This window comes from Lygodium microphyllum, chromosome 17 (genome assembly GCF_053477565.2).
Source record: "Lygodium microphyllum isolate KBCC chromosome 17, Lygodium_microphyllum_v1.1.10, whole genome shotgun sequence".
In the NCBI taxonomy this organism is placed as follows: domain Eukaryota; kingdom Viridiplantae; phylum Streptophyta; class Polypodiopsida; order Schizaeales; family Lygodiaceae; genus Lygodium; species Lygodium microphyllum.
In genome coordinates, this window is record NC_141151.1 from 16,293,303 (window position 1) to 16,306,387 (window position 13,085).

Sequence of the window (13,085 nt, forward strand, 5' to 3'; positions counted from 1 at the left end):
ATGAATCACATATTTGCATGGAATGTTATATCTTGCAATTATTTATATCTTTTAGGACAAATATTAGTGTCTCTAAGAAAAGATCGCTTCTTGTCACATGACAAGTAGATCGATTTAGGTAAATCACTTGTAATGGCATAATCCACATGGGATTCATAAGAGCATAAATAGTTAGTATGACAAACACCTCAAAGTGCTAGGTAGGGTTAGTTATGTTAAAAATTCTGCCTAGTATCGCACTTGGGATGCCAAGTCAAGACTTTCAATCCCAAAGGTCCTATCCACATAAACGGAATGTTAGGGTTAGTTAGACGCCCATGCAAGAATGATCTAGGGTTCTTACCCTAAGGATCAATTGGCGAAATACTAGACTTCCATTTGAATTTAGAAACCCTAGGGCCAAACGTTATCGGCCTAGTATGGTTAGAGTTGGGTTGAGTCACGAGGACTCCCAAACCCTACATCTTGACCAAGTAATACCGTGTGATGGGAAAAATGATCCCACAAGATAGGTGCAACACCTATGCAACAAGTTGCAACGTCGCATGGTTTTGTGTCAAATCACAAGATAGATTTGCCACTCCTTGGAATAATGTTGGCAGGTTTTAAGTACAAGTCTAATTTGCAAGAGGATGAGTAGTCATCTTGGTACATCACCTTCTGTGAGGCTGAGTTTCCAAGATAGGGTAATATGAATTGCCTAGCAAGCAATTGACAAATCAAGTTAGGGCAACGAGGATGCCCAGGATTTACTATCTTAGTTTAAGGAACCTAAGGTGTTTGTTAATAAACCCTAACCCAAGGATAAAAGGATAAACAAGCAACGAAACCCTTGGGGATCTTGCCAAGTTGCAATCGATCCCGGATCTAATGCTGGATGCATTCAGAGAGATGGATTCACACCTTAGCAGTTGGCCAAACAAACGACCACTGGATTGATTGTGTTTGTACAGTTAGGAGCACTATTTGTACTTCTTTGCTCAATGAACTAAAGCTGGAAAAATAATTAATGCTTCAGGTTGAAGGCCTGGAGGGAGAGAGAGCATCAGTTACCCCCGACTGTCTACTTGACTCTATCCAAGGGGGTTGTTAGCTGCACCAGGTACGTGGACCGAACCCATCGTGAGAGATCTCTCCATGGGTGCTACTTGGAGCAAGAGGACACTTGGGTGCCAGGGGGGGCTGTGGCTGTAAATCCCTTGCCTCCGGGTCTTGCACAAGAGGCCGATGTGACTCGAGATTGGATCTCGAGGCTCGCATACTAGTCTACAAGCGAAAACTTGGAATAGCGATCCCTGAGGATTGCTGGAATTGCCTTCGGGCAGATTATGGAATTGCCTTCAGGTTGATTATGAAATAGCCTTCCGGCTGGATTATACGATGTATTCCAAAGACTGATAAATAAGATCAATTGTTGAAAAGAAACTTGTTTGACATTGTTTTTCTATGTCAGTGCTTAAGTTACGTGGAGGAACCCATGATTAATTGGCTAATTAAGGAAGCTATTTTTGCTTGTTAAACTAAATGTGGTAGGTAATTAGATAACTAGAGCAACCCTGAGGAAAGTGCAGTGGATGTGACCATGGGTCCGTCCTACGGAAGGGTGATCCCGTTTGGTCGGGAACTTTTTCTTGAAGGAATTTGATAGCAAGGAACGATGACCTAGAATCTAGGATACTAGAATCCCGATTTATGCTATTTTAGGGGAACGGAATGGGACTATGCCTTATGGGCAAAGAGGTCGAGCTTCGCATCCCTCTCGTTTCCCATTCTCCTTGAACCAAGTGCAGTATAAATCCACTTCGACCCTGATGTTTTTGGGTAAAGTAGTTCGTTTGGGGCTCGACGCTAGTTAACTCCAAGGAACTTGACAATTAGGGAAACCCTGATTCAGGTCAATCCTAAGTGGGAACGGCCGGAATGCTTCTGCTTCGTGGCAGACTCGGGAAGACCTAGATCGCAAACCCTGTGACATTTCATGGGAGTGCTAGGCCGTGCTTTCTAGACTCTCTTATCGATGGGGAGCTGCTAAGACGTGTCCTATAAGTAGACAGGTGGACACGTTACAGTTGGTATCAGAGCCAACCAACATATCTAATATTTACAACGAAACTTAATGAGGTGAAGTAAAGCAAATGTTGCTGCTAAGAACATTTCCCTACTTTCTTACATATGTTGGCTTGCAGAGTCGTGAAGCATGGAACAAATTCTTGGTGTTCCAAGTTATGTTTATGACTGTGATGCGTGCTTCGGATTATCGACGGAGGCCCTATATGATGAATATCCTAGATCGCATCTACAATCCTTCACCCCTGTACGTGGAACGAAGATGGATGGGTGATTCAGGAATTTATTACATAGCTTCCCACCGACTTGTGTACCTTCGAACCAACTTGAAGAGAATCAAGTGGATGGAGGACTTAAAGATTGTGAAGTTGTTCATCTTTGTTGAGGCTCACGCAAACGCAACCCTACATGTCGGTGGTCGAAAGGTCAAGCAGAACACGTATGTGTACAAGGAAGTGACTCAAATAATCCCTGCCAACAAAATCAAGGTGTTGGGACGTTATGAGAAGAACGGGTATCAAAGGAAAGGATACCCTAAGCTTCCTATGACCTATCGATTCCTGAAAATCCATGACCCCAATCCATATTACTACTCAGTTCCCGTAACTGAATGTAACACAATCTTATTCTCCCCAAATTGATGTATTAGCTTGTTCATCTTCCCAGAAATAATTGTACTTGAAAGGGCTATGCCCATATGAATGAAATAGACTTTTTTTATCAATGACTGTCTTGGATGTGAGTGTTGGTAAAGAAGTTAAGTGATTAGATCACTTGACTATAAGGTGAACTGGGCATGTTAATAAAATGTGGGAAACATTTAGCAAGTTTTTAACGTAAAGGATTTTCAATGCCCAAGCACAACCTCAAGTGCAAATTCCTAGTCCGACCCCTACACCAAGTACGGCTGTGATTCAGGAGAAGAAGTTTCTTCTCAAGTAAATCAAGCCACCAGAATTCGATGGCAAGGGAAGGACCATCCAAAATGATGCCGAGATCTGGATCGAATCCATGGAGGATTATTTCGAAGTAGCAGGTACTACACCCACTAACCAAGCGATGCTCACCAAACTGAAGCTTATAAGCGAAGCAAGACTTTGGTGGAAGCAATGGTGCAGAGACCAAGGAATATTGGAAGGGTCAGTTACGTGGGAAAAGCTTAAAAGAGCTGTGCGAGGGAGATATCTACCACCTGCCTATCGCACGCAGAAGATGAACGAGTTCTATGAACTGAAGCAGCTTGGTCTATCCCTTGATGCTTACTATTCAAAATTCATCTCTCTTTTGAAGTACGTGCCACAAATGGACATGACACAACAGGTATCAAAGTTTTGTGCCGGATTAAACCCCCCATAAACACCCGCCTAGAATCAATGTGCCCAACATATCTACAGGATGCGCTCATTCGAGCTGCACCCATAATATAGGAAGTGCAGGCCAGGTCAAGAAATAACAAGACTTAGTCTTGTAAGGATCAGAACAAGGGAGTGTATAGGTCATAGACGAAGAGAGTGCAAGGCCAAAATCCAAGACAAAGGAAGAAAGCTAGGACCAAAAATGTCAATAATTTCATTCCTACCCAAGGTAATGGCCGCAATCTCTGTTGCTTCCATTGCAACGAGCCCAGTCATTTCAAAAGGCAGTGTCCCAAGCTTAGTGGAGGACAACGTCAATGGCCATCCCAAGGAACCGTCCGTGGCCAAGGAGCCGCCGTCAGGGCTAGAGGAAGAACTGCCAGTGTTGCCAACAGGGAGATGTGCAATGAAGAAGACCCGACCATGGAAGCCGACATTAAGAGGACAACAGTTCATGCCGCCCTTCACAAGAAAGGCCCGAATCGCCAACTCTCAGTGATTCAAACTCCATCAAATTATCAAGGTAAAAGCTTCAAAACCTTGATTGATTATGGCAGTACACATTCCTTCATTTCACCAGTTTGTGCCAAAAGATTAGGAATAGCCACAATAGATGCACCTACCTTACTTGTGGAATTAGCAAATGGTCGTGAGGTCACTTATACCAGGCAAACTGCAAAGGTGAAATTCCTACTGGGTGGGTGGAAAGTCAACTTTGGTTAGATTCAGGGTTATGAACCTAGGTGTCCACGAGTGTTTGCTCGAAATGGATTGGCTTAAACCTAATGATACCCACATTCACTATGGAAAGGGCCAAGTTTCCTTTCGAAATTCTGAAGGGGAATTGGTCACAACTCAAGGAGAGGATGGTATGCCAAAAATTCAACTGGCCAAAGCATCTCGGATAATAAAAGGAGCTAGAAAGGGGCTACCTGTCTATTTGATTAAGCTAAATAAGCTAGACTAGAATCAGGAGTCTAGTGAAGAACCTTCATGGCTAAAGGAGTACGCAGACGTATTTCCTAAAGAGCTGACAGAACTTCCTCCTCAAAGGGAAGTTGATCATGAAATTAAGCTAGCACCAAGAGCTGCACCAATCGCAAAGAGACCATATAGGATATCCATCCCAGAAGCGATTGAGCTAAAGGAGCAACTCAAGCAACTGTTAGATCAAGGCTACATTCCTCCCAGCAGTTCACCATGGGGAGCTCCAGTGCTATTCCAGAAGAAGAAACATGGAATGCTTCGGCTATGCATTGACTATAGAGGGTTGAATAAATCAACCATTAAGAACAAATACCCTATTCCAAGAATATATGAACTTCTTGACCATCTTCAAGGTGCGAAGATCTTCTCCAAGATTGATCTCGGGTCTGGATATTATCAAATAAGGATCAAGGAAGAAGATATCCCAAATATGGCATTCAACACAAGGTATAGGCACTTTGAGTTCCTGGTCATGTCATTCTGGCTAACAAATACTCCTGCCACCTTCAACAGGCTAATGCATGATATCTTTAGGCCCTATCTTGATGACTTTGTACTTGTCTTCTTTGACGATACCCTAGTCCACTCCAAACAGGAAGAAGATCATGAACCCCAGCTTCACATTGTCCTTGAAACAATGAGAGCACACAAGCTTTATGCCAAGAAGACGAAGTGTGCATTTTTGAAGCGACAGATTGAATATCTGGGATTCACTGTATTAGCAGAAGGAGTTTCAATAGATCTAGCCAAGGTCAGAGACATTCTGGAGTGGCCAACACCAAAGAAATACGTAGTTTTCTTGGATTGATAGGATGGTACAAGGTCTTTATAAAAAACTATGCTTTGATTATAGCGCCACTGATGATCTACTGAAGAAGCAAACATCAATTGTATGATCATTTGCTGAACAGTCCAGCTTTGATAAACTAAAACAAAGCTTGGTATCAACACCTATTCTGAAACTTCTGGATCTTAGTAAGGAGTTTGAAGTGATAACTGATGCTAGCACACTTGCCTTAGGATGTGTGCTTATACAAGAAGGTCATCCTATAGCATACTCTTCAAGGAAACTGGAGAGCCATGAGAGGAACTATGCTACCCATGATCTGGAGCTGTTAGTTGTCATCCATGCTCTCAAGCTTTGGAGACACTACTTGCTGGGTAACAAGTTTACCCTAGTGACGGATCATAAAAGTCTTAAGTGGATCTTTACCTAGAATGAGCTCAATATGAGGCAACGTCGATGGATTGAAGTGCTAGAGGAGTATGATTTTGAAATCAAATACCGGCCTAGAAAGGAGAATGTAGTTGCTAATGCACTCAGTCGGCAAGGCTTTTCTAAATTCTCTGATCCTGCAAGATCCATCAACTGCAAGATCTCTAGCCACAAAGGTATCCATGCCAAACAACCAAATTCTTGAGCTAGCTAGAGAAGAGGCATGCGCCATGATCCAACTTATCAGAAATTGCTAAGGGAGATCCCCATCAAGGATCAAGACCCGAAGCTACAAACAAAGTATCAAGAATTCTCTATCAATAGTGGACTTGTCTACTATAGAACAAGATTATGTATACCGGCAAGCCAGTCACTCAAGGAAAAGATACTTCGGGAGAGGCTTAAAGGTGATGTTCTCAAATATGTCAATGAATGTTTGTCCTGTCAACACATTAAGGCCGAACATGTCAAAATGCCAGGGAAATTGCAACCACTTGGCATTCCCCAAATGAAATGGGAGTTCATTAGTATGGATTTTGTTGTTGGCCTACCCCAAGTTCAGGGAGGATACAACTCCATTATGATCATGGTGGATATGCTCACCAAGGTTACATATCTTATCCCTATTAAGACAAACTATAAAGCCTCAGACATCATGAGGTTATTCATCAAGGAGATTTTCAAAATGCATGGGTTACCCAGAAGAATCATTAGTGATCGGGACTATCTTCACATCACACTTTTGGAGGGCTATCTTCGAGGCCATTGGGACTCAACTCTATTTCACTACAGCTTATCATCCCCAAACTGATGGACAAACAAAATGAGTCAACCAAGTCATTGAGGATATGCTTAAGGCATACTGTTGTCGTGAACCCAAAAAGTGGATTCAATATTTGCCACTGGTTGGGTTTGCCTACAATGCTTCTTACCAACAAAGCTTTCAGATGATCCCTTTTCAAGCATTGTATGGGCACGATTGTCGTAGTCCTTTAAACTTTTCGGATCCAACCTTGAGGGTTGAATCTTCAAGGCAGATGCTAGAAGACATGGATGACCAAGTCAAATCAATAAGACAGGACATCCAAGCCGCCAAGGACAGGCACAAGGCTTACGCGGACCTAAAATGTCAAGACAGATCCTTGGGTGAATGCAAAAAGCTAAGTCCAAGGTATTGTGGACCCTACAAGGTCCTCAAGTGCCTAGGGCCTAATGCTTATAGACTGCAACTCCCCGAAAACCTAGAGGTTCATAATGTATTCCATATCAATCTATTGAAAAAGTATGTACCTAACCCTAGTCACGTACTTGATGATCAACAAGTTGTAATGCCTAGCCAAGGAGTCTTTGAGCTACGGCCTGACAGGATCTTAGATGTTAGGGCATTTGAGATCCAGAACCTTGAGAAAATACCTCGTCCAGTGGAAAGATTATCTCGAAGAGGATGCCACTTGGAATGATGAAAGTACTCTCAACCAACAATACCCCCAGTTCTTCTCGAGATGAGGACATCTCGAGTCCTCTAAGGGGGAGAGAATGTAATATTTCCGCGTGAAATATTAATGACCCCGCACACGACGCGCAAAAAGCGGTTCAAAATAATCTCTTGCAACGTTAAATGTTGGTGGTTAAGTGCTTACCCCGCGCACGCCAATAAACTCTAGCCCGCATGGAGCACAAGAGCCGAGGCTTGAAACTCATAGTTCCATGCGGGAACACCCTTCACGAGAAAATGCAAATGGATAATGGTTAAATTTTGTGCAAATTTTTTTATTATTAATTCTCTCCCCTCAGCCGATGCATGGTGGGGAGAGAGAGTATGAGTGTAAGAGGAGTTGTGTGTAGGAGAGCATGGGTGGGGGGGGGGGCATGCTGCTGGCCATGTGTGTGGCCATTCCCTCCCCCCTCTATCTATATGAACCTCCCCCTTAAGCTTGAGGGGGGAGGAAAGAAGGGAGAAAGCATGCTGCTTTAGGAGAGAGAGAAGACGCCATCCGCCACGCTCCTGCCACCAGGCCGATGCTGCGCCACGTTAATGCCATCATCAACCTCACCACCATCATCATCATTATCTTCATCATTATCCGTCATCATGATCTCCTCCATCCTCTCCCAATCATTTTCCTCTCCGCGTCATTCTGTGGAGCAGAAGCTTCTTGGAAGCTTCTAAACAAGGCTTCCATAAGCCTTGTTTACACGGCCTTCCCCGGGTTCTTTAAAAACCACGTCTTGTAAAGGCAATTCCTGCGCAAGGGGGGAGTCGGCAGTTTTTGAGGCTGATTTGCTAAAGCCTAGAGGGAGTTCGAAGATCGCATACAGGCAAGGAAAAGTTTGCGCAGCCAAGGATCTACGTCATCGATGGCTCCAAAGCTAAAGATGTGAGGCGCACACGTGGGAGTCTCCAACCCAAGTTCATGCGTGGACAACGTTGCGAGTCCTCATGCCCAGGTTCCAATTGTAGTCTCACATAAGAGGGGATGCGTTAAGCAGGATGGTTTTTAGGAAAATTCAATTGCACTTATCCATTCGTTTTACAAAGTTTAGTGCATGCCGATTAATTGAAATCGCTCTCACTCCCGTCAGCAAGGGTAGCTGTAATCCTCCTGATTGATAATGCATAAATTAGAAGAGGATATCGTGCTAAGAAGGATAGAGCTTATGTCGCATGTTGCACTTATGATTTAAATTCACGGACGTGATTCATATAGAGGATAATCTTAGACGCCCATTGAATGTTGTCCAAAGAATCGCAATGCATGGAAAGGAAACCATGAACTTTGCCAGTTACATGCGAGGATGCTTGCATTTTAAGTCGGGTTAAGTGCTAAAGGATGCTCATGCATGGAGATCTATTGTCAAATTATGAATGCATCTTTGTTTTTGTTGTGTTAACGTAGGTTTCTGTACAAGTTAGCTCTAAATTGTCAATCATTATAGTTTAGGCAAGGAAAAGAAATGGTCATTGTACATTTTATAGTTGCATAGAAGGAAAAAGTCTATGAATCACATATTTGCATGGAATGTTATATCTTGCAATTATTTACATCTTTTAGGACAAATATTAGCATCTCTAAGAAAAGATCGCTTCTTGTCGCAAGACAAGTAGATCGATTTAGGTAAATCACTTGTAATAGCATAATCCACATGGGATTCATAAGAGCATAAATAGTTAGTACGACAAACACCTCAAAGTGCTAGGTAGGGTTAGTTACGTTAAAAATTCTGCCTAGTATCGCACTTGGGATGCCAAGTCAAGACTTTCAATCCCAAAGGTCCTACCCACATTAACGGAACGTTAGGGTTAGTTAGACGCCCATGCAAGAATGATCTAGGGTTCTTACCCTAAGGATTAATTGGCCAAATACTAGATTTTCATTTGAATTTAGAAACCTAGGGCCAAACATTGTCGGCCTAGTATGGTTAGGGTTGGGTTGGGTCAGGAGGACTCCCAAACCCTACATCTTGACCAAGTAATACCGTGTGATGGGAAAAATGATCCCACAAGATAGGTGCGACACCTATGCAACAAGTTGCAACGTCGTATGGTTTTGTGTCAAATCACAAGATAGATTTGCCACTCCTTGGAACAAGGTTGGCAGGTTTTAAGTACAAGTCTAATTTGCAAGAGGATGAGTAGTCATCCTGCTACATCACCCTTCTGTGAGGCTGAGTTGCCAAGATAGAGTAATTATGAATTTCCTAGCAAGCAATTGACAAATCAAGTTAGGGCGACGAGGTTGCCTAGGATTTACTATCTTAGTTTAAGGAACCTAAGGTGTTTGTTAATTTGGGTTAACAAGGTATAAACCCTAACCCAAGGATAAAAAGGTAAACAAGCAACGAAACCCTTGGGGATCTTGCCAAGTCGCAATCGATCCCGGATCGAATATTGGATGCATTCGGAGAGATGGATTCACACCTTAGCAGTTGGCCAAACAAACGACCACTGGATTGATCGTATTTGTACAGTTAGGAGCACTGTTTATACTTCTTTGCTCAATGAACTAAAGCTAGAAAAATAATTAATGCTTCAGGTTGAAGGCCTGGAGGGAGAGGCAGCATCAGTTACCCCCAACTATCTGCCTGACCCTATCCAAGGGGGTTGTTAGTCGCACCGGGTACATGGACCGAATCCACTGCGAGAGGTCTCTCCGTGGGTGCTACTTGGAGCAGGACGACGCTTGGGTGCCAGGGGGGTCTGGCCGTAAATCCCTTGCCTCCGGGTCCTACACAAGAGGCCAACGTAACTCAAGATTGGATCTCAAGTCCCGCATACTAGTCTACGGGCGGACACTTGGAATAGCGATCCCTGAGGATTGCTGGAATTGCCTTCAGGCGGATTATGGAATAGCCTTCGTGCTGGATTATATGATGTATCCCAAAGACTGATAAATAAGATCAATTGTTGAAAAGGAACTTGTTTGACATTGTTTTTCTATGTCAGTGCTTAAGTTACGTGAAGGAACCCATGATTAATTGGCGAATTAAGGAAGCTATTTTTGCTTGTCAAACTAAATGTGATAGGTAATTAGATAACTAAAGCAACCCTGAGGAAAGTGCGAGGGATGTGACCATGGGTCCATCCTATGGAAGGGTGGGCATGGTTAGCCGGGAACTTTTTCTCGAAGGAAATTGACAGCAAGGGAACGATGACCTAGAATCTAGGATATTAGAGTCCCGGTTTATGCTATTTTAAGGGAACGGAATGGGACTATGCCTTATGGGCAGAGAGGTCGAGCTTCGCATCCCTCTCGTTTCTCATTCTCCTTGAACCAAGTGCAGTATAAATCCACTTCGACCCTGATGTTTCTGCATAAAGTAGTTCGACCGCTAGTTAACTCCGAGGAACTTGACTATTAGGGAAACCCTGATTCAGGTCAATCCTAAGTGGAAATGGCCGGAATGCTTCCGCTTCGTGGCAGACTCGGGAAGAACTAGATCGCAAACCCTGTGACATTCCATGCGAGTTTTGGGCAGCGCTTTCTGGACTCTCTTCACGATGGGCTGCTAAGACGTGTCCTACAAGTAGACAGGTGGACACGTTACATGAGAGCACCCTGCATAGCCCATTGTTTTGCCCTTGTCTCATCAAGACTCTGTCCAAAGCCTTCTCCAATGAAAATCCACTCAATGTGCTTATAAATAACACTCATTCTTTATACTCAATTTATGCTTGCCAATAGCATTATACACATCCACCAATCCATAGATGAATCCTCTTCAAAGAATGTTTCCATTCATCCAATAGATGCTCTAAAGTAAAGTTTATGGCTTTATTGATGAAGAGAGGGCTCACAAATGTGAGCCAAGAATCCTTCAATGGATGCAATCTTTAAGAAATTTGAAAGATTATGCAAACTTTAACGATTATCTAGCTAACTCCTTCTTGAAAGAGAAGCCTCAAGCCTTCAAACATGCAAAATTTAGGATAATATTCACCTACATTTAATGAAGAACATATATCAAGTCCAATCCTTGAAAAAACATAAAGCTTAAGTGAAGAATTCATGGCTATCCATATTAGGTTTTGGAAGATGAATAATGCACTCAAGAATGAAATCAAATGCTCCAAGCTTGCTCCCTACTAGTACATAGCATAGACAAGAGGCACCTTAAAGATTTCTTGTTGAATCATGAGGTGGATCAAAAAAAAACATGGGCTAAAAATGGCACCATTTTTGGGTTATATTGCATGGGATAGCATGGAGCAAGGGTCATTAATAGTGCTTTCCTTAAAACTTGAGAAGTACAGAGTATTTCCCCTCAACTCAAATGATTTGGATCAACAAAAACATGGGCTAAAAATGGCACCATTTTTGGGCTATATTGCATGGGATAGCATGGAATAAAGCTCATTAATAGTGCTTGCCTTAAAACTTGAGAAGTATAGAGTATTTCCTCCCAACTCGGAGGCAATTTGGAGCAAGGAGTGAAGAGTTAGAAGTAGGTGAAACCATGGAATTCATAAAAGCTTTAAGAGGGCTTGGAGAAAGAAGAAGAAATTCTATTTTCAAGAAGCAGAGGTCACTTTAGTTCCCTCTAACCTCTTGTGGCCCGACCTTGAAAATGCCCTTTAAAAATGGTCACGACTTACTATAGTGGTAAGAAACCTCTATTCTCTTCAATATCTCTTCTAGGAAGTTCCGAAATAGTCACAATTTGTTGCAAAAGTCCATGACTAGTCATGGTTTAAAACTAACCAAACCATATGAGATCAAGCCTTGAACTCAAGTTACCTATCTTTAATATCTGTGACTAGATTATGACAAGAAAATAACCTTGCAAATATCTAATACCAATGTAAAGAAGGGCAATTTTCACAATTCTTGCAGAAGGAAAGTATTGTGTGTGTGTGTGTGTGTGTGTGTGTGTGTGTGTGTGCGTGTGCGTGTGCGTGCGCGTGCGCGTGCGCGTGCGCGTGCGCGTGCGCGTGACGTGTGTGTGTGTGTGTGTGTGTGTGTGTGTGTGTGTGTGTGTGTGTGTGTGTGTGTGTGTGTGTGTGTGTGTGTGTGTGTGTGTGTGTGTGTGTGTGTGTGTGTGTGTGTGTGTGTGTGTGTGTGTGTGTGTGTGTGTGTGTGTGTGTGTGTGTGTGTGTGTGTGTGTGTGTGTGTGTGTGTGTGTGTGTGTGTGTGTGTGTGTGTGTGTGTGTGTGTGTGTGTGTGTGTGTGTGTGTGTGTGTGTGTGTGTGTGTGTGTGTGTGTGTGTGTGTGTGTGTGTGTGTGAGGTCATTTAGTCTCCCATATAGCACATGTACAATTCGTGTATTAGCCTCACATGTGCCACACATGTTGGTATACATTAGCATAAATAGTGCACCCACCACTACAATACAACTAATTTTTTGATTTATGAGGGGATGGTGGTTGATGTTATAAGGGCATTGTGTTGCCAATGAGGTTTTCACAAAAAAATCATCTATCCCAACATTAAGGAAAATATAAAGGTGCAGGGCGGCTAGGGATTCTCACTAAGGAAAAGGAGAGAGCCTACAAAAAGGAAGGCCCAAAAATAGCATGCTTGGATCTAAACCATATTGTTCATAAGCTAAAAATATAGTCCATGTAAAGAAGTAATATTGTCATGGTTGTGTCCATTACATAGAGTCTATGCAAAGAGGTAAGAAAACTCTATTGAGTGACAACAAAGAAATCTACCAAAGTAGCCAAAAGTGACCATAAATTTGCATTCATGTTGGCTTCTATTATGATTAAATATGTGACGGATTTCCATAGCCCTCTCCGTCAATACTGAGCACAACCACATAAGCATGTTTATGAAGCTCTCAATCAATCCATTTCATGGCTTACATATGTGTATATCACCTCCTCTCTCTCTATCTTTCTCTATCTCTCCATGCATTGAAGGTGATCACAAACATTAGGGGAGATTTGAAGCCACCTTTTAGCCTTGTAAGAAATTGAGAACAAAGAAAGTGTGATGCAATTTGTAAAAAATATTGT